We start from the raw sequence: 21,906 nt of genomic DNA on the forward strand, positions 1-21,906 counted from the left end.
ACAGTCACAATATTTATATATGATAAATACATGCTATTCATTATTTTTCAACTTTTAGCCAGGAGAAGAACTAACTATATATAATGGCATTAAAGGAACCAGAAACAAAAGTATAATGAAAATATTTAAAGTTACAAAAGTTACCAATTAAAACACTGAAAACAAAAACATAATTTCCATATATAAGAGGGTAGAGGAACAAAAACTGAGACATGTACACTAAATTTTCATCTTTCCTAACAGAAAGTCAACTGATCTTTTATAAAGCAATAAAAGAGGTAAAAACAAATGTATAGTCATGTCCCATGGGTGGAGCCTCTCTCTAGCTCAGGGGCTGATTCTGGTTGGTCCAAACTGAGCATGGTAGTCTTATTTCAAATGAGATACATTCTAAGAACAAAAGAACTGCAAAGAAATATTCATATGCATTGAGTAATCATATTGTTAGTAATAATAGTGGTATTATTTGAAAATACTATATACAGTATAAAGCAAATAATTATATTAAATATAAGTCCATAACATACATCAATTTTAAAGGTAGCTGTAGAACTAACTCATCATTCTAAAAACAGGTGCATAGAGAGAAAGGGCCAAGCCCTTCATCACTTTTGGTTTGCTGACTCACTCTATTCATGGCTATACAATAGCTGCTGTAACTCCTGTCATCACATCCTCAACCACACACCAACATCCAAAGGCAGGAAATAAGGACTTTCTTCCTTAGGTCTCTTTTAAAACATAATTTGTATTTGTATCAACGTATCAGGTGTGTAGACATTTTTTAAAAAACCAAACAGTTGTACTATAAGGCTTAATCAACAAAGAAAAGTCTCCTCCTTCATCTGGAAGCCATTCTCACAGGGTTAACAAGAATTCTGGACAGAAATGTAGTCATAAATAAGCACTAATTAGGCTTCACTTTGGCCCACTTCCTGGTAACTGGAAGTCACACAGCACTAGATACTGACCATTTGCATCCCATTGTTCCTCCTGATAGAATTTCTCCTGTCAGAATCGTTAAGTCTTTTAAGAATTAAGATGTTTTTCAGATCCCGAATTCCAGTGGAACAACTGACACCAACCAATTTGAAGACCCCCCCACAGAACAACGAATCAGCATGAGAACACAGTTTCTTCATCTCCCTGTCCCATGACTTCACCCTGCAGTCGTTAGCCGGTCACCAATCTCCACACTTCCGCTCACTCCAAGACCCTTAAAATCCCTATCCCTGAACTCCTGGGAAGATGGATTTTAGGCTTCCTTCCACCTTGTCTCCTCGTTCAGCAGCACTATCAGAACACTCAGTGTCTCGGGCTATTGATGCTGCCGTACTGGGCAACAAACCTATTATGGTTACAATTCCTGCCCACTTCCCAGAGGGAATTAACCCTTTTCAACTCTTTTGGTATTCACCTTTGTATTTCTAAATAACATAAATAATAAATAATCTAAGGACAGATTTAAGCATTCAAATAAAGCTTTTATCTAAGTTTTTCAATTTTAAACATTATCTACTGCACTCCTCCAACTTAAAATTAAGATCTGGCTCTCTGACACCATAAAAACACACATGCTACCATTCCTTCATCTTCCCAATAGTTGTGTGGTAATATCTTTTTAAATCAATATTTGGTATTGGCTGGGTGTGGTGGCTCACACCTGTAAAACCAGCACTTTGGGAGGCTGAGGTAGGTGGATCACCAGAGGTCAGGATTTCGAGACAAGCCTCACCAACATGGTGAAACCCCATCTCTACTAAAAAATACAAAAATTAGCCGGGCATGGTGGCGGGTGCCTGTAATCCCAGCTACTTGGGAGGCTGAGGCAGGAGAATCACTTGAACCTCGGAGGCAGAGGTTGCAGTGAGCCGAGATCATGCCAGCCTGGGCAACAGAGCAAGACTCCATCTCAAAACAAACAAACAAAATTCAGTATTTATATGATTATGACTATGTAAATACTATCCTGTTTAGTTACATGGCATGCTATGCCTATATTTCTTCCTTTATATAGCTTTAAATATATTTTGGAGATTACCTTTTTCTTTCGGACTTTTTAATTTTTAAATTCTCCAACAGAACTCTAAAATTTCTCTTCATACAATTACATTATATAGTCTCTGAGTCTCATTTTTCCTAGGGGACCTCTCTCCTACAACCCATCTCTCCTAGGCCTGGGCCAAATAAATACTTGTCATCCTGGGACTTTTCCTCACCAATACCTTGAGTATTCCCTTGTGAAAAGGGGTTCCTGGGTTGATCTCTTTTCCTGGATTCCACATCTTCCTTCCATAGTTTACTCTCTAGTCTTGGAAGATCACATCCTCCAGATGGTCTGAGAAAAGGTAGACAGCAGGTAAATATTTTGAGACCCTGAATTTCTTTCTTTTTTTTTTTTGAGACAGAATCTCACTCTGTCACCCAGGCTGGAATGCAGTGGGGGGATCTCGGCTCACTGCAACCTCCGCCTCCCGGGTTCAAGTGATTCTCCTGCCTTAGAGTCCCGATTAGCTGGGATTCCAGGCATGCACCACCACGCCCGGCTAATTTTTGTATTTTTAGTAGAGATGGGGTTTCACTATGTTGCCCAGGCTAGTCTCCAACTTCTTACCTCAGGTGATCCACCTGCCTCAGCCTCCCAAAGTGCTGAGATTATAGGCATGAGCCACCACACCTGGCTGAGACCCTACATTTCTGAAAACATTTTTATTTTCACTCTTGATTTGACAGTTTGACTAAGTATAGAATTACAGACTGAAAATTTTTCCATCAGACTTTAGATGGCATTAACGTATTATCTTTTAGATCCCAGTGCTATTGTTAAATGGTCTAATGTCACTTGTTTTAGATCATTTTTATGTGACCTTTCTCTCTCTGGATGCCTTTAAAATCTGTTATCAGTGTCATAAAATTTCATGACAATGTACTTTTTTGAGGGTCTTTTTCATTCTGGACTCTGGGTGAACACTTATCCATCTGAGACCTTAATTTAGGGAAAACCTCTTGTGTTACTTTTTAAATAATGTCTTGTCCTTAACCTTTCTAGAACTCCAATAGTCGGATGTTGGACCGCCTAGGTATTCTTTAATTTTCTTTTTTCTTCCACTTACTGTCTGTCTCTGACCAACTGCTTTACTCTCTCTATCACCCAGGTTGGAGTGCGGTGGTGCGGTCATAGCTCACTGCAGCCTAGAACTCCTGGACTCACGCAATGCTCCCACCTCAGTCACCCAAATAGTTAGGACTAGGGGTGTGCCCCACCACACCCAGCTAATTTTTTGTATTTTTGTAGAGACAGGGTATCGCCGTGTTGCACAGGCTGGTCTTAAACTCCTGGTCTCAAGTGATCCTCCTACACTGGGCTCCCAAAGGGCTGGAATTACAGCTGTCATCATGCCTGGCCTATCTTCCAACCTCTTTACTGCAATCCTCATTTAGTGAGGTTTTTCAATTCTCAAGAACATTCCTGAATAGTTCCTTTACTTGGCATCCTGCTCTTGTTTCCTTGATGCAACATCTTATCTCTTTGAGGAATTTGGCTCACATCTGTAGTCCCAGCACTTTGGGAGGCCAAGGCTAGTGGATCACTTGAGCTCAGGAATTCGAAACTAGTCTGCACACAACATGGCAAAATCTTGTCTCTACAAAAAAATACAAAAAAATTAGCCAGGCATGATGGCATATATCAGTAGTCCCAGTTACTTAGGAGGCTGAGGTGACAGGATCACATGAGCCCAAGGGAAGGAAGCTGTAGTGAGCCAAGATTATGATCATGGCACTGCACTCCAGCCTGGGCAACAGAGCCAGACCCCGTCTCAAAAAAGAAAAGAGGTGCTAAAGAGCTAACTAGAAATTCTGTGTGGACGAGCATCGCTTGGTTACTGTGGGACCTCATAGCATGTGATGGGATAGGGCAATTCTAAATACTATGTTTGAGTTTTTTTCCATAGGCTAGTCAATTTCCCTAGAGAGAAATGTTATAATGTCCTGGCTGAGGGGCTTATAAACGAGTGTTCTAGAAGCCAAGGATGGGTCAGTTTCTCTGAGGTAAGTCTTTCAATGGGTAGAGATGGTGTCTGTGATAACAAGCCCGACAGCCAGGACAGTAGGAGCCAAGACGGGAAGGTAGGTGGAAAGATCTGGCTGAATGTACAGACTTCAGCTTAATCTACTATTTTGGGTAAGAAACCTGCCTCCCACCCTCATTTATAACAGGGTTTCCGTAAGTTAGACTTTGACACACATATTCTTTGGGAATGGGGATCTGGGGTGCTAACTCTTCCACATTCAGGCTTTCGACTCATTTTCCTGTTTTCAGCCCCAAAGTACATCCTGTATTCACAGGTACTTAAAACTTATGCCAGAACATTGCCCACATGTAGCTGAAAACAGGACTGCTTCCTGTTAGCTTCCTCTACTGCAAATACTTGGTAGAGAAGATAAAGTTGAAACCTAAATTACTCATCATATATGCACCTACGTTTCAGTTTTCAAAACTTTGTAGGTAAAATTCTGGCCCATTGCAATCTCTGCTCCCAATCTCTCCATCCTTACAGATTTGTAACTTTTTTCTTTTCTTTTGTTTTTGGGCGGTGGGCGGGGACGGAGTCTTGCTCTGTTGCTAGGCTGGAGTGCAGTGGCACAATCTCGGCTCACTGCAGCCTCTGCCTCCCTGCAACCTCTGCCTCCCAGGTTCAAGCGATTCTACTGCCTCAGCCTCCTGAGCAGCTGAGACTACAGGTGAGCACCACCACAGCCAGCTAACTTTTCTTTCTTTTTTTGTAGAGACAGGGTTTCACCATGTTGGTCAGGATGGTCTTGATCTCCTGATTTTGTGATCTGCCCGCCTTGGCCTCACAAAGTGCTGAGATTACAGGCATGAGCCACTAAGCCTGGCCTGATTTGTAACTTGTTAAAAGAAAATTCCTTTACTATTATTTTAGTGGGGTTGGGGAGGGAGCAAACATAATCTATCCCATTTCTTTTCTAAAAGTCCCCCTGACCCTAAAGACATCTGTTCATTTGTCATTGGTCATAACTTGGTAACACTCACCATCCTACATAATTGAGGGGAGACAAAAGTATCAAACAAAGCAAAATTACCAGAACTTGGGGGCAGAACACTCTTCCTAGAAGAACGTCACCACAGAGAGGAATCTGATACCTGAACAAGACAGTCGTTCTGGAAAAGAGAACAAGCAACCTAGAGTATAATCATCGTCTAGTGAGTGAATACTAAATAGCTCCCTTTATTAAATCGTGGAAAGATTTTTTAAAAAATCAACTTTAGGCTGGATGCGGTGGCTCATGCCTGTAATCCCAGCACTTTGAGGCCAAAACAGGTGGAACACTTAAGGCCAGGAGTTCGAGACAAGTCTGGCCAACATGATGAAACCCCATCACTACTAAAAACACAAAAATTAGCCAAGTATGGTGATGCACGTCTGTAATGCCAGTTACACAGGAGGCAGGAGAATCGTTTGAAACCAGGGATGGGGGTGGAGGTTGTAGTAGTGAGCCAAGATCACGCCACTGCATTCTGGCCTGGGGGATAGAGTGAGACTCTGTCTCTAAAGAAATAAATAAATAAAATTATTTAAAAGAAGAAGAAACAACTTTGTGGAGGATATCATTTACAGACAATAAACAAAATTTACATTCAACATAACAGCATAACCACCCTCACAATAAAGATGCAGAACAGTCCGGGCACGGTGGCTCACGCCTATAATCCCAGCACTTTGGGAGGCCGAGACGGGTGGATCACGAGGTCAAGAGATCGAGACCATCCTGGTCAACATGGTGAAACCCCGTCTCTACTAAAAATACAAAAATTAGTTGGGCATGGTGGCGCACGCCTGTAGTCCCAGCTACTCGGGAGGCTGAGGCAGGAGAATTGCTTGAACCCAGGAGACGGAGGTTGCAGTGAGCCGAGATCACACCATTGCACTCCAGCCTGGGTAACAAGAGCGAAACTCCGTCTCAAAAAACAAAAAACAAAAAAGATGCAGAACATTTCCATCACCCCTGAAAGTTCCTTTGTGCTTCTTTGTATTTTCCCTCCACCTAAGCCCCAAATAACCACTCATGTATTTTCTCGTCACTATCCACTGGTTTGTATCTTTGAGATTTTTATGTAAATATACAGCATGTACACCTTTGGGTCTGGCTTCTCTCACAAAGCATGTTTTTAAGCTGGGTCCATGCTATGGTTGTCTGGAGCTCCTTCTTTCTGCTCAGAAATTACAAACATTTTCTCCCATATTGTACATTTTCTTCATTCCTTTCTGAAGAGCAAACATTTTAATTTTGATAAAGTCCAATTTAGCATTCATTTATTTTATGGTGTGTGCTTTTTGTATCCTACTTAGAAAATCTTTTCATACCCAGAAGTCACATGAACGTTTTCCCCAATAATATTTCCAGAAGCTTTATAGTTTTAACTCTTTTAGGGCTTTGGTCCGTTTTGAGCTTTCTGGGTAGCATATAAGGTATGGGCTAATGTTTGTTTTCTTCCACACAGATACTCCGTTGCTGCTGTACCATTTGTTGAGAAGATGTTCCCTTCCCCATTGAATTGCCTCAGGACCTTTGCTGCAAATCAATTGTTCATATACGTGTGGGTCTATTTCTGGATTCCATCCTCTCATTTATGTATATGTCTTCTTTTGCCAGCATCACAGCCTTGTGGTGCTGTAAAAGTCAGTCCTCAATTTTTGCTGGCTTTGCCAGTTCTAGGTACTCTGCATTCCATAGAGGACTTCTGTCTTCCAGGGACTTTTTTTTATATTCTAGTAGGCATGTGCCTGTATAATTTGGCAGACAGCCAAGGATTTAGGCTGATCATACTCAGATTTAGGGGCTTACACTCTTTCATTTTTAAACCAGCTTTTCAATTTCTACAACAAAAATGCAGTAAAAATTTTGATTAAGAGTGTATTGAATCTACAGATGAATCTGTAGAAAATGGATATATTTATGATACTGAGATTTTCAACTCACGAGCCTATTTATACTAATATTTTGTAGTTTTCAGTATGTTTTACATACATTTTGTTACATTTATTCCTAAGCACTTCATGTATTTAGATGATATGGCAAGTGGAACACTATATTAATTTTTTTTTCCAGTTATCTGTTTTTTTGGTATACTGACAAAAACACAAATGGTTTTCTTGGTATAATGATCTTGTATCCTATTATAGCAGTGAGATCCTACTGTATCTTGCTAAGCTCACTTACCAGTCCTGGTAGACTTTTTATTTTTATAGTTTAGAGACAGGGTCTCACTCTCTTGCCCAGGCTGGAGTGCAGTGGTGCTATCATAGCTCACTGCAGCCTTGAATTCCCAGGCTCAAGCAATTCTTCTGCCTCAGCCTCTAGAGCAGCTAGGACTACAGGTGTGTGCCACTACAATCAGCTAATTTTTAAAAACTCTTTTGTAGAGATGGGATCTCACTATGTTGCCCAGGCTGGTCTTGAATTCTTGGACTCGAGTAGTCCTCTTGCCTTGGACTCCCAAAGCACTGGAATTACTGATGTGAGTCACTGCACCTGCCTCAGTATTTTGAAACTCTGTTATCAGGGACATACACATTGAAGATTTTTATATCTCTGTAAGATACTGACCTTTTCATCATCATAAAGTATCCTTCTTTATCTCTGATAATATTCATTGTCTTATAATTTATTTCTTTTGATGTTAATATAGTCACTTTAGCTTTATTTACACGTGTAGCAATTGTAGATCGAAAACTTGGCATTGCAGATAAGATGTTATAGCAACTCTGGATTCTACTGTGTTCTTCTGAGGACTTTCTTTTTTTATATTCTAGTAGGCAGCTAACTTGCCTGGATTCAAACCGCCAACTGTCTCTCCTATCGTATGCAGCAGCTGCTATATCTGCTCAGCTCTTACAGCATCTAGTCTGGCTCCCTGGCGTCTTCCATGCTTCCGTGTAATTTGGCAGACAGCTAAGGATTTAGGCTGATCATATTCAGATTTAGGGGCTCACACTCTTTGTGATTTTTGTGTTCTTGTGATTTCCTCCTAAGTTTTCAGCTGCTTGGACAATTATTAGGGTTTTTCCTCTGAACCCCAAGCCAGTAGGGCTTTAGCTTTCCATGGCTGCACTGCTCACAATTTAGGGATATACTATTTTAAAAAGCATGACACTCACAGATCTCATCTAGTATAGATCTATGTTTTAAGGGTAGATTCCTCTCTGGCCTCTGCCTGCTTGCTTTGTTTGTTTCATTGGTTGGCTGGTTTTTCATTTTTGTTTTTGTTTTGCTGGGCTCCTTGGGATCTCACCTATACCTCTGGAGTTTAACCGTCAACCAGGAATTTGGGCAGCATTTTCGCTCAGATGTGGGGCCTCACCCTTTCTGTAGTTCTCTTCTGTTTCCAGGATTCCCCCTGAACTTTCCAGCTTCTCTTCCATCTCTGACTTCTCTTTTCTGGCACCTCCCATCTGTAAGACTACAGTTTTCCACTGTCATTTCTTTCTACTGAAGCCACCATGGGTAATAATGCATAACTTCTGGCAAAAAAGTAACAAACTTACAATTCTTGCTCCTTCTATTATAGTGTTTCAGGAGTCAGCTCTCCTTCAGGTTCTAGGGACAGCTTTTGGATGCTTTCAGTTGTTTCTTATATTTTACTCAGATCTTTTAATTGTTATCTGTAAAAGGGTTTATGAACCACTTCACTCAATCTCCCTTAATGGAAATTTCCTCTAATCCAACAGAAAGTAATCTACTTTTTGGATTTTTAAAAATAACACTTTACTTGGCCAGGCATGGTGGCTCAGGCCTGTAATCCCAGCACTTTGGGAGGCCAAGGCGGGCGGACCACAAGGTCAAGAGATCGAGACCATCCTGGCCAACATGGTGCAACCTTGTCTCTACTAAAAATACAAAAATTAGCTAGGCATGGTGGCTCTTTCTCCCAAAAATAACCATTGAGCCTGTAGTCCCAGCTACTTGGGAGGCTGAGGCAGAAGAATCGCTTGAACCCAGCAGGCAAAGGTTGCAGTGAGCCAAGATCATGCCATTGCACTCCAGCATGGGTGACAAGAGCAAAACTCTATTTAAAAAAAAAATAAAAAGGCGTGTGTGCATGTGCACATGCTCACACACACCTTTGAGTACATACTTTTGTGCTGCTCAATCTCTTTTAAACCAAATGCATCACATTTAGCAACTGTTAAGTGGACACCTTTCCATGTTAAAACATATACAGTAACATCATTCTTTTTTGTTTTGAGATGGAGCCTCATTCTGTTGCCCAGACTGGAGTACAGTGACATGATCTTGGCTCACTGAAACCTCCACCTGCCGGGTTCAAGTGATTCTCGTGCCTCAGCATCATGAGTAGCTGAGATTACAGGCATGTGCCAACATGCCCAGCTAATTTTTTTATTTTTAGTAGAGATGAGGTTTCACCATGTTGGCCAGCCTGGTCTCGAACTCCTGACCTCAAATGATGTATGGACTTTGGCCTCCCATAGTGCTGGGATTACAGGCATGAGCCCCCGCACCCGCCCTGACTTCCTTCTTTTTAATGGTTATAATATTTAGTCAAAATAAATATACTACTTACTTAATCACTCCCTTTTTAATGGACATTTGATTTTTTTATAGTTTTTATTTATTACAAAGTAATAATTTTTTATTTATTTTAATAATTTATTATTGTAGTGTTTCTATCATATAAGTTCTTAGAAGAAAGTGCTAAGTCAAAAGGATTAAACATTTACATTTTTAATGGCAAGCCAGGGCGTATTGCTCACACCTGTAATGCCAGCACTCTTGGAGGCTGAGGCAAGAGGATCATTTGAAGCCAGGAATGAGAGTCCAGCCCGGGCAACATGAGATACCCACCTCTACAAAAAATACAAAAATTAGCCAGGCATGATGGTGTGTGCCTATAGTCCCAGTTACTTGGAAGGCTGAGCTGAGAGGATCACTTGAGCCCGGAGTTCAAGGCTGCAGTGAGCTGTGATCACACCACTACACTCTCGCTGGGCAACAGAGTGAGACCCTGTCCAAAAAAATAATAATAATTGATTTTTAAAAAGTAAATATTTAACGGCCCAACTAGCTTTCCAAAGGATTATGCCAATTACACTCAACAAACTACAAGAGAGTCTCAGGTATTTTTTTTTCCTCGTGCCTTCTGTTATTGTGGCCGTATATTTCATTTCTACATTTTAAAAATTTATTTTTTTATTTTGTGGGTACATAGAAGGTGTATATATTTATGAGTTATTTGAGATACCCTGATATAGGCATGCAATGCATAATAATCACATCAGAGTAAATGGGGTATCCATCACCTCAAGCATTCATTTGTATTACAGGCAATAATTATACTTATTATTTTTATATTATAATTACTTCTGACTATAGTCACCCTGTTGTGCTAGCAAATGCTAGGTCTTATTAATTTTAACTATTTTTTGTACTCATTAGCCAACCCCACTTCCTACCCATTCCCCTCTACCCTTCCAAGCCTCCAGGACCCTTCTACTCTGTCTTCTACATGTTTTAACACCATAATACATTGTTATCATTTGTGCTTTTTACTGTCAATTACCACTTAGAAAAATTACATTAGAAATTTGTTATGTTTACCTACATGTTTACTATTTTTAGCATTCTTTATTCCTTTAAGTCGACCGAAGTTTCCATTGTTATCACATTCCTCTTGTCAGAAGAATATTCTCTACTACTTTGAGCCTCAGCTATTTTTATACATTATCTTACATTTACCCATACATTTGGCAATTTTGGTGTTCTTCCTTTCTTTTTGTGGATCTGAATTACTGTCCATTAGTAGAATTTTCCTCTCAGTCCAAAAACTTCTTTGAGGTAGATCTGGTAGCAAGTAATTCTTAGTCTTTCTTTATCTAGGAATGTCTTTATTTTACCTTCATTTTTGAAGAATACTTTTGCTACATTATAAAAATTTTGATTTGGTTTTCTTCTTTCAGCACTTCAAATATGTCATTCCATTGCCTTCTGCCCTACACTGTTTCTGCTGAGAAGTCAGCAAACATTCATACTGTTATAATCAAAAACTTGAGGAGTTACCTTTGTCTTGCTGCTTTCAAGACATTCTTTTTTTTTTTTTTTTTTTTAAAGACGGGGTCTTACTTAGTTGCCCAGGCTGGAGTACAGTGGTGTGATGTCACCTCACTGCAACCTCCACTTCCTGGATTCAAGTGATTCTGTTGCCTTGGTCTCACGAGTAGCTGGGACTACAGGCATGCACCATCACACCTAGCTAATTTTTGTATTTTTAGTAGAGATGGGGTTTCACTGCATTGGCCAGGCTGGTCTCGAACTCCTAACCTCAAGTGATCTGCCACCTCGGCCTCCCAAAGTGCTGGGATTACAGGTGTGAGCCACCATGCCTGGCATCTTTATGTCTTTGCCTGTGAATAATTTGACCAAGATATGTCTAGATGTGGATCCCTCAATATTTATACAATTTGAAGTTTTCATAGATTCATGATTTTCATCAAATGTACGAAGTTTCTGGCTATTACTTCTTCACAAAATTTTTTTTCTCTGCCCTTTCTTCTCCTTTCTTTGTAGAATTCTGTGACACATGGGCTGGTATGCCTTATGTTGTCCCACAGATCTCTGAGGCTCTGTTCATTTTTTCCTCTCAGATTCTTCAGATTGGCAATTTCTATTGATCTATCTTTAAGTTCACTGATTTTTTTTTTTTTTGGAGACGAAGTCTCACTCTGTTGCCAGGCTGGAGTGCAGTGAAGAAATCTTGGCTCACTGCAGTCTCCACCTCCCGAGTAGCTGGGATTACAGATGCGTGCTACCACACCCAGCTAATTTTTATATTTTTAGTAGAGATGGGGTTTCACCATGTTGGCCAGGAGGGTCTCGATCTTCTGACCTTGTGACCCGCCTGCCTCAGCCTCCCAAAGTGCTAGGATTACAGGCATGAGCCACCGCTCCCGGCCTGATTCTTTCTTCTGTGTCTCAAATCTGCTGTTGAATCCCTGCAGTGAATTTTGCATTTTAGTTACTGTATTTTTCAACTCCAGAATTTGCATTTGGTTCTTTTTTATAGCTTCTATGTTTTATTGAGATTTATTGAGTCACTGTCATCATATATTTCTTTAAATATTTAAACATAACATAGTTTCCTTTATTTCCTGAACATATCTATAATGTAGCAGTGTTGAGGTCTTTGTTTACTAAATCTAACATCCAGGCTTACTCAGTGACTGATTATCTTTCCTAAATATGAAACACCCTTTCTTGGTTTTCTGTCCCATTATTGTTATTTATTTGTAGCCATTCCTTACAGACGTGTTGCATCACAATAAAAAAGAAACAAACTAGATGTTTTAGAGAACATATTGTAGCAACTCTCAATTGTAATTTCTCATGTGTTTTTTGCTTATTTATTTAGTAACCTGCCTTGACTAAATCTACAAAATCTGTCTCTCCTGTGATGCATGGTCATTCGATATCTCTACTCAGGTTCTTTTCTTTTTTTCCCCCAGTTTATTTTCTTTTCAAATTATTGTTTTTATTTTTAAGCCTGACTTGCTAACACACAGTTTAGTGATCAGGCAATGATTGGTTAAAAGTAGTGTTCACATCTCTTGAGCCTGCTTGGCTTCCAACCTCTGCCCATGGATCTGTGCAGGGTTAGGGAGCACAAAGTTGAAGCTGTTTTCAGGTCTATCCCACTTTTACTTTCAGATTAGCCCTCCTGCATTTCCTCTACACATTCATGCAGATTCCCAGTCAACCTGGGACAAGTGGGTACCATGGGATCTCTCAAGTCTTACCTGCATGTGTGCAGAGGCTTCTAAGTCAGCCAGAAATGTGTGGACAGCCCTTCAAACCCCTCTATAACTGTCTCATTTCCAGGATCTCTGTTAATTATGTTTTTGGCTAGTTTGCCAGTCTGTTGCCTGACCCACTTGGGATAGCTCTCTCACTACCAGAAGTGTTGGCTTTCCTTGTTCTCTTGCTAGTGAGGGTCATTACTTTCACTGTCAATGCCACCGGACAGGGGATTTTCACCCGCTCCAAATCAAGCACATTCCCTCTGGCAGCCAAGCTGCTAGTTTTCATGGCCTGTTCCACCCTGACAGAACTATCACACCAATGATAGGAGGGTATGGGAGTAACCCCTACCATCGTAGGCGAGGACGTCAAAGCCTCCCATTGTTCTTACCTGAAGTTTGGCAGTTTCTCATGGATAAATGCTTCTCCATTTAGCTCTTGCATTTATTCTATTTCTAGAGCCCTAAACAGTTGCTTTTCACAATTTTGTCCAGTATTATTGTTGTTTTGGGGGGAAAGACTTTCTGATTTCCTCACTCTAACTACTGAAGTCCTGATTCTGTCCTCAGCTACTTTTAAATGCCCTCTTTCATCTTCAAATGTATCACCCCATCACATGATATGAAAGTGCATTGTAAGTCAAATGTGAGATCATCAAGAATAATGAACAGGCTGGGCACAATGGCTCACATCTGTAATCCCAGCACTTTGGGAGGCTGAAGTGGGCAGATCACCTAAGGTGATCTGAGACCAGCCTGGCCAACATGGTGAAACCTTGTCTCTACTAAAAATACAAAAAAATTAGCTGGGTATCGTGGCATGTGGGCCTTTAATCCCAGCTACTTGGGAGGCCGAGGCAGAAGAATCACTTGAACCTGGGAGGCGGAGGTTGCAATGAGCTGAGACTGCACCACTGCACTCCAGCCTGAGTGACAGAGCGAGATCCACCACAAAACAAATAAACAAAGAATAATAAACATACTTCACACCAGTTGTTTAAGCTATTATACCATGCATTTCTAGGTCTTGAGCATGCAAAATGTAAAAGACTGCTGTACAACTCTATCTGGTCTAAAAATAAACCAAACAAACACCTGTGTTTCCTTCAAGTCTTATCTAAGCACCAGGAGCAAGTTTCACCTTCGTTCTCACATGAAAGAAAGGACAGCACTGATAGCCTTCTCTACGTATACAAATATACACAGAAGGCTTTTCTCTGAAAAACTTTGTTCACTCTGTCAACATGATACATTTTATTTTTGTTATAGAAATGGTTCATACTGCTGTACCTTACCCTACTAAAACTGCAAATCACTTGGCTAGCTCTTGTCATTCAGCAAATACATATTACTATTAGTCTTCTCATTCTTTGATAAGGACCCAACACAAGAAAAAGCTAAATACAGTCCATTATCAGTAAGAGGCAAAGAGGAATCAAGGTTCAAGAACTTCTGACTCTTAGTTCTATGAATATGCACGTCATAAAATTAAAAGCATTTTTCAATACTGTTACTAAGTTGACACCATTGTTTGTGACAAAGCATTTATTCCACACAGTCCACCCTAAATTAATTCCAATATTACTTATGAAACTTCTTAAAATGCTTTTTTTGTCTCACAAAAGTCTTCGACAGGGGCTGGGCACAGTGGCTCATACCTGTAATCTTGGCAGTTCGGGAGGCTAAGGTGGGAGGATCACTTGAGGTCAGGAGTTCAAGATCACCCTGGTCAACATAGCGAAACCCTGTTTCTACTAAAAATATGAAAATTAGCCAGGCATGGTGGTGTGTGCCTATAAACCCAGCTACTTGAGAAGCTGACACGAGGATCGCTTGAACCCAGGAGGCAGAGGTTGCAGTGAGCCGAGATTATGCCACTGCACTCCAGCCTGGGTGACAGAGTGAGGCTCTGTCTGAAAAAAAAAAAAAAGAAGGTCTTCAACAGCAAATGGCTTCCCAAACTAAGTATCATACATTAAATCAGGGCAAACATCATGGCAAACTAAATTTCCCACTCATTTCTTCCCTGAGGTTAGTGGTAGAACATGACAGGCAGACGTGAATGGGAAATGCAGTAACAACACTAACATGGACTCAGCCCCCGCCTATGGAGAACAGGCAGCATGCTGGCATCAAGCAGACAAATGAACCTTTGCTCTGCAGCTTTGAACCTGCTCCAGAATCCCTCTTAGCTAGGGCAGAGCTCACAACACTGCAGCCTCCAAAGTGCTCCAACAGGGGATGCTCCACCTGGGAAGGGGAAATGCCAAAGGTGATGTCTCCTCTATAGCAAGGAAGTTTTAAATAATCCAGACTAAGTCTCTTGAAGCCAACAGTCCATTACAAGTAGAGTTAACTGATAAGGTGGAATTGATTACAAGAAGGGAATTCAATTGCAAGACTCCTGACAACACTATAATCTAATACTGCTTGGGAGGGAAATCACTCTTTTTCTTTGGCATTTTCATTAACAGCACCACCTGACTGCAGTTTAAAAAGCGGCATCAGGAAAAATAGCCTCTTTCACTGTCCTTCCTAGATAGATTAATCTGATCTGTCTATAAATAATGGAATTTCTAATTAAGCCCCAGCTTGTGATTCATTTTGTTTGTCCAGTAATGGTATGCCAGATGACAAATATTCATGGATTGTGGGTTTTTTCCATGAAGGTGGCTAACAAGTAAGGGGATGGTGTTAAAACCCAAGACATCATTCAGAGAAACCCAAGGCTTGTGGGGCTACTTTCCTGGGAGAAGCAGTGTTTAATGGCAACAGTTTGAACTTTCTTCCCTTTTTTTCTCTTAGTAGAGACAAGGTCTCACTATGTTGCCCAGGCTGGTCACGAACCGTCTTCTCTTTTTTTCAGGAGCCCCACTGCCATTCAGCTTAAATGGAAAGGTCTATCAAGTTTTGACAGCAATCATCTCCTTCCTCTTTTTTTAAAATAAAATGCTGATAACACAGGTGCAGTGCTTCATGCCTGTAGTGCCAGGACTTTGGGAGGTCAAGGTGGGAGGACTGCCTGAGCTCAGGAGTTCAAGACCAGCCTGGGCACCATGACAAAACCCTGTCTCTACTAAAAATACAAAAAATTAGCTGGGCATGGTGGCGCGTGCCTGTAATCCCAGCTACTCAGGAGGCTGAGGTAGGAGAATTGCCTGAACCCAGGAGGTGGAGGTTGCGGTGAGCCGAGATCGCGCCATTGCACTCCAGCCTGGGTAACAAGAGCGAAACTCCGTCTCAAAAAAAAAGAAAAAAAAATACAAAAAATTAGCTGGGCGTGGTGGCAGTGCCTGTGGTCCCAGCTACTCAGGAGAATCAGGTGTGAGAATCAGGTGAAGGCTGCAGTGAGCCAAGATTGTGGCATTGCACGCCAGCCTGAGTGATAGAGCGAGACCTCATCTCACCAAAAAAAAAAAAAAAAAAAAAAAAACAAAATGCTGATTCTTAAGAGATGAACACATTTTACCTGGGCTTTGGAAAAAATATAATATATGCAGCCCAGCTAGGCATAGTGACTCATACCTACAATCCCAGCACTCTGGGAGGTGGGACAGGAGGATCAGTTGAGCCCAGGACACAGCCTGGACAATACATCAGAACTGCATCTCTGGCCTGGAGTAGTGACTCATGCCTATAATCCCAGGACTTTGGGAGGTCGAGGTGGGCAGATTGCTTCACTTCAGATCAGGAGTTTGAGACCAGCCCGGCCAACATGGTGAAACCCCTATCTCTACTAAAATTAGAAAAATTAGCTGGGCATCGTGGTGGGCACCTGTAATCCCAGCTACTTGGGAGGCTGAGGCAGGAGAATTGCTTGAACCCGGGAGGCGGAGGTTGCTGTGAGCCAAGATTGTGCCACTGCACTCCAGCCTGGGTGACAAAGTAAGACTCTGTTTTAAAAACAAAACAAAACAAAAACTGCATTTCTACAAAAAAAAAAAAAAAAAAAAAACAGAAAAAAATTAACTAGGTGTGGTGGTTCATGCCTATAGGTCCCATTACTTAGGAGGCTGAGAATCACTTGAACCCGGGAGGCAGAGGCTGCAGTGAGCCAAGATCACACTACTGCACTCTAGCTTGGACAACAGAGCAAGATTCCATCTCAAAAAAAAAAAAAAATGCTCATTGTAACCTAAATTTCTGGGCTCCAGTGATCCTCCTGCCTCAGTCTCCTGAGTGGCTGGTACTGCAGGCACCTACCACCATGCCCTGCTAATTTTTGTATTTTTAGTCGATCTGGGGTTTTACCATGTTGGTCAAGCTGGCCTCAAACTTCTGACCTCGGCTGATCCATCCCTGCCTAGGCCTCTGAAACTGCTGGGATTACAGGCATGAGCAATGAGCAATGGTGGCTGGCCTACAATGAACTTTGACTGCACCACTGCACTCTAACCTGGGCCACATGGTGAGACCCTGTCTCTAGGAAAAAAAAGGAAAAATGCATACAAATATATTTAACCTGTTCTGTGTTAATAACAGAAAGGTGAAAATGCCTTCCAAACTCATCAAAGGAGAACTTAAAGACATAAAAATAATATTTCATTAAACATGAAAAGTTCAAGATACATAAAATTTTAAGACTTCATTAAACAGAATCGTATTGCTAAATAAAAGAAAATGTGTAATGTACATAAAATATATGAATGTGAATTTATTCTTTGCATTTTAATAGCAAGAAATTCGAAACAATCTAAAGTTCATCAGTAAGTAAATCTCTAGTTAAATTATGGTAGACCGATACAATAACATACTATGAAGCTGTTGAAAGAAAACAAAGAAAGCTCTTCATGTGGACATGTGGAAAGATCTCCAAGATTAATTTTTTCATTAAAAAAGAAAATCAAGGTGCAGAACAATGTCCATAGTATGTTAACATTAATTTGTTTTAAGGTGAGAGAGAGACACTATATATAATTATATATATTTATGTTTGCTTGTATATACATAAAAATAGTTGGAAAGACACACAAGAAGCTAATAAAGTACTAATTTGGCAGGATTTGGGAACTGAGCAGATGGGGAATTAAGGTGAGGACGCAACTAACCATGTATCTCTTTCTATATCGTTTGAATTTTGAACTTGTGAATGTTTTGCCTATTCACACATTAAAAAAAAAGAAAAACAAAGAGTTCCACCAAATGGGCATCCCTCTCTCAGCCATGCACTGTGACAGCAGAGTACAAGTCATGCCTGAGTCTGGGAGGTCTGTGGTTGGGACTCTATCACCGGCTTTTGTGAACAAGGCAGGTCACACAGATATAAAGCATCTTTCCCTGTCTGCTGAAATAAAATCCATGAAGAACTTCTCCAATAATTCCTAACCAAAACTCTCATGTGGGGGGCCGGGCGCGGTGGCTCACGCCTGTAATCCCAGCACTTTGGGAGGCCGAGGCGGGTGGATCACGAGGTCAAGAGATCGAGACCATCCCAGTCAACATGGTGAAACCCCGTCTCTACTAAAAATACAAAAAATTAGCTGGGCACGGTGGCTCATGTCTGTAATCCCAGCTACTCAGGAGGCTGAGGCAGGAGAATTGCCTGAACCCAGGAGGCGGAGGTTGCGATGAGCCGAGATCGCGCCATTGCACTCCAGCCTGGATAACAAGAGCAAAAACTCTGTCTTAAAAAAAAAAAAAAAAAAACTCTCATGTGTTAGGAAAAAGTTCTGAACTAGAGCTCAGTCAAAAATCTCCTTGGTTTGCAAGCTACAGCTGTAGAGTTCAAGCTTCAGCACCCCCTAAGAGCTTGTCAGAAATGCAGAACTTCAGGCCTCAACCCAGGCCTTCTGAAATCACAATCTGCATTTTAACAAGATACCCAGGAGATTCTTACCCACATTAGAGTTTGAGAAGCACTGAGCTATGGTGCACTTTCAATTAAGGTTTTTACTACATAAGAGTTGCATTTTGAGCAAAAACCACATTATCGGATTTAGTATGTGGGTAAAGGTGGTTTTGTCAAATACAAGCAGGCCTTCTCCCTCTTATGTAGTAAAAAACCTTAACTGAAATACAAGCAGGACTTCTCCTGTAGTTTGGCACCACTGAGTAACTACTGTCAATATTTGCAACTTTACAACCACTATGGAGAAGAGTTTGGAGGTTCCTCAAAAAAACTAAAAATAGAGACCTTACAATCCAGCAATCCCACTGCTGGGTATATTCCCCAAATAAAAGAAATCAGTAGATAAAAGAGGTCTCTGCACTCCCATGTTTACTGCAGCACTATGCACAATAGGCAAGAGGTTAGGAGTTCGAGACCAGCCTGGCCAACATGGTGAAACCCCGTCTCTACTAAAAATACAAAAACTAGTTGGGCGTGGTGGTGGGCGCCTATAAACCCAGCTGCTTGGGAGGCTGAGGCATGAGAATTGCTTTAATCTGGGAGGTAGAGGTTACAGTGGGCCAAGACCGTGCCATTGTACTCCAGCCTGGGCAACAAGAGCAAGACTCAGTTAAAAAACAAAAAGGAATTCACATTCTAACAAGATTCTCAGGTTATTCCTGTTCACATTAAAGTCTGAGAAACGATGAATATAGAAGGCATGCTCAAATTTAGTCCTGCAACTGAAACCAAAACCCTAAGCTCTTTTTTTTGAGACAGAGTCTTGCTTTGTCGCCCAGGCTAGAGTGTAGTGGCACAATCAGCTCACTGCAACCTCTGCCTTCCGGGTTCAAGGGATTCTTCTGCCTCAGCCTCCCGAGTAGCTGGGACTATAGGCATGCACCAGCATGCCTGGTGTATTTTTAGTAGAGACAGGGTTTCACCATATTGGCCAGGCTGGTCTTGAGCTCCTGACCTCGTGATCTGCCCGCCTTGGCCTCCCAAAGTATTGGGATTACAGACGTGAGCCACCGCCCTCAGCCACACTTTTTAACCTATCATGCTGCATTTTTAAAATAGGAAGAGTGAGTAATGGCTCTCCACTGGAGTGCAAAGAACAGCCCTACAATGACCAACATTATTGTCACTCCTTGTCAATGGCCTGGATAACGACATAAGAGATGCTTATTAACCTGCAGGTAGCACAAAAGAAGAGGCTGATGAGGCAGGAAGGAGCAGAGTCAAACCATCCTGACCGGCTGGATGCCAGGCTGGACACTTAACGAGGTAAGCGCATAACAAGTTTTACATTTAGGTTAAAAATTTCAATAATGAAGGTATAAGATGTGTGTGGTGGTTTTCTTGGCAATAAAACATATGGAAACATTCTAGGAATAGATCTAAAAGTGTGCCATGAATTTAATATAATGGCATTTCAAATCAGCAGAAAAAAATGAATGGTTCAATAATGTTGGAGTAACTAGGCAGCTAGCTGGAAAAAAACTAATTTGAACCCCTACCTCACATCTTATCTTAAAATAAATTCTAGATGCATAAAAGATTTAAGTACACACACACAAACACACACACACACACACACAAATCCATGTAAGTACTAACAGAAAATATGGGTATTTTTTAAACAGCCTCAAGCGGACAAGGCCTTTACAAGTATGAATAAAATTCAAACCAATGAAGTCCAGAGGCCATTTTTAAAAAGATGGTGACATTTCGTTACATTAAAGAAAAAATTCTGCAAAATAAACACCAGCATAAACAGAGCTTGAAGACAAATGACAAAATGGGAGTGGGGGGGGGGCAATTTGTGACTCATATCCAAGACACAGGGCTATTTTCAAAAATCCCCAAAAATCAAGAAGAAAAAAGCCCAAAAAGCCAATGGAAATGTGGGCAACACTGAGTCTGGAGGGACTACAGAGGCTGGGTGCTGTCCTCCAATAGCAGAAGTCTACTTTTGTGGGAGTGAAAAAACTGAGTCATTCATTGCTACAAATGATTGAATCAGGACTCATGGTGGAAATTCCCATGAGTTAAGTTTTAGCTGAACATACAGAACTTACTAATAATTTGGGCAGTCCATACAATGGAATGAGCCTGCTTTAACAAGTGCTGAATTGTTGCTCAGTGGAAGCCCTCAGGCCAAGGCTAGATGAGGGACAACTTGTACGATGTTTTTGGAAGGCATGAGACGGGAAACTAAACTGCATGATTATTGAGGGTGCTTAAAACCCTAAAATTATGCAATTCTATTTAAAGACTATGTCCACTCTGGAAAAAGGAGAATAAATCAAATAACGATGGGCTCTCACAGCTCTGTAAAGACTGGAAGCCATGGTACTTATCACTCCCAGATTTTTATTCTAAGTATGGTGCTCTCTGGAGTGGGGATGGAAGAGGATATGAAGGTTTCGTTAAATCATAACTCCTACACTCAGGAGTATTTTGGTTTGTTTCGGTTTTTGTCATGTGTGTGTGTGGTAGTGGAATTGGGCAGTCCTATTTCACATTCTTCTCCTGGGCTCCCCAGACACTAAAAGCAAAAGCACAATTTTGAAAGAGAGTGAATTAGGACTGGAGGGTTGAGTGTGAGGTCTCAGTAGCATAGCCACATAACCTGTGGGACGTACTTACGTCTCTATGTCATTTATGACAGTCCAATTATGAGCTAAAAATCACAGACCAATCAATAGTTCAAGAATTCAACCAACAGGTGGACAGTGTTCCAGAAGTTAGTCTGGAAGGCACCTGGGCAGAATCTGAAACCGTGTTAAGAGGAGCACAGGAGGCCGGGTGCAGTGGCTCACGCCTGTAATCCCAGCACTTTGGGAGGCCAAGGTGGGTGGATCACTTGAGGTCAGGAGTTCAAGATCAGCTTGGCCAACATGGTGAAATCCTGTCTCTACTAAAAATACAAAAATTAGCCAGGTGTGGTGGCAGGTGCCTGTAATCCCAGCTACTTGGGAGGTTGAGGCAAGAGAATTGCTTGAACTCAGGAGGTGGAGGTTGCCCTGAGCTGAGATCACCCCACTGCACTCCAGCCTGGGTGACAGATTGAGGCTCTGTCTCAAAAAAAAAAAAAAAAAAAAAAAAAGAGCACAGGAGAGGAGAGGAGGACAGCAGGGAGGAGGCTGGTCTCAGGCAGCCATGGTGCATGCTGAACCCACGCATGGTGTGTCTGGGCAGCAGCACTGACATGTTTTCCATGCAGAAATTCCCTCTGTAATA

The 21,906-nt window shown here is 41.3% G+C and overlaps 1 protein-coding gene and 1 long non-coding RNA gene across 2 annotated transcripts in view; one reads left to right on the forward strand and one right to left on the reverse strand.

The window, feature by feature from the left end:
- The window catches only part of PACS1 (phosphofurin acidic cluster sorting protein 1), a 173,828-nt gene that overhangs the window by 91,136 nt on the left and 60,786 nt on the right, over positions 1 to 21,906 (reverse strand). The window lies entirely within an intron of this gene.
- LOC135270060 (uncharacterized) overlaps positions 19,747 to 21,906 on the forward strand; it is a 28,842-nt gene continuing 26,682 nt past the window's right edge. Inside the window, exon 1 of the long non-coding RNA XR_010338281.1 lies at positions 19,747 to 19,947. This is a non-coding gene — a long non-coding RNA (uncharacterized LOC135270060). The remainder of the gene's footprint in view (positions 19,948 to 21,906) is intronic.

This window comes from Aotus nancymaae, unplaced genomic scaffold (genome assembly GCF_030222135.1).
Source record: "Aotus nancymaae isolate 86718 unplaced genomic scaffold, 86718_ANA_hifiasm-v0.15.2.pri h1tg000059l, whole genome shotgun sequence".
Classification (NCBI taxonomy): domain Eukaryota; kingdom Metazoa; phylum Chordata; class Mammalia; order Primates; family Aotidae; genus Aotus; species Aotus nancymaae.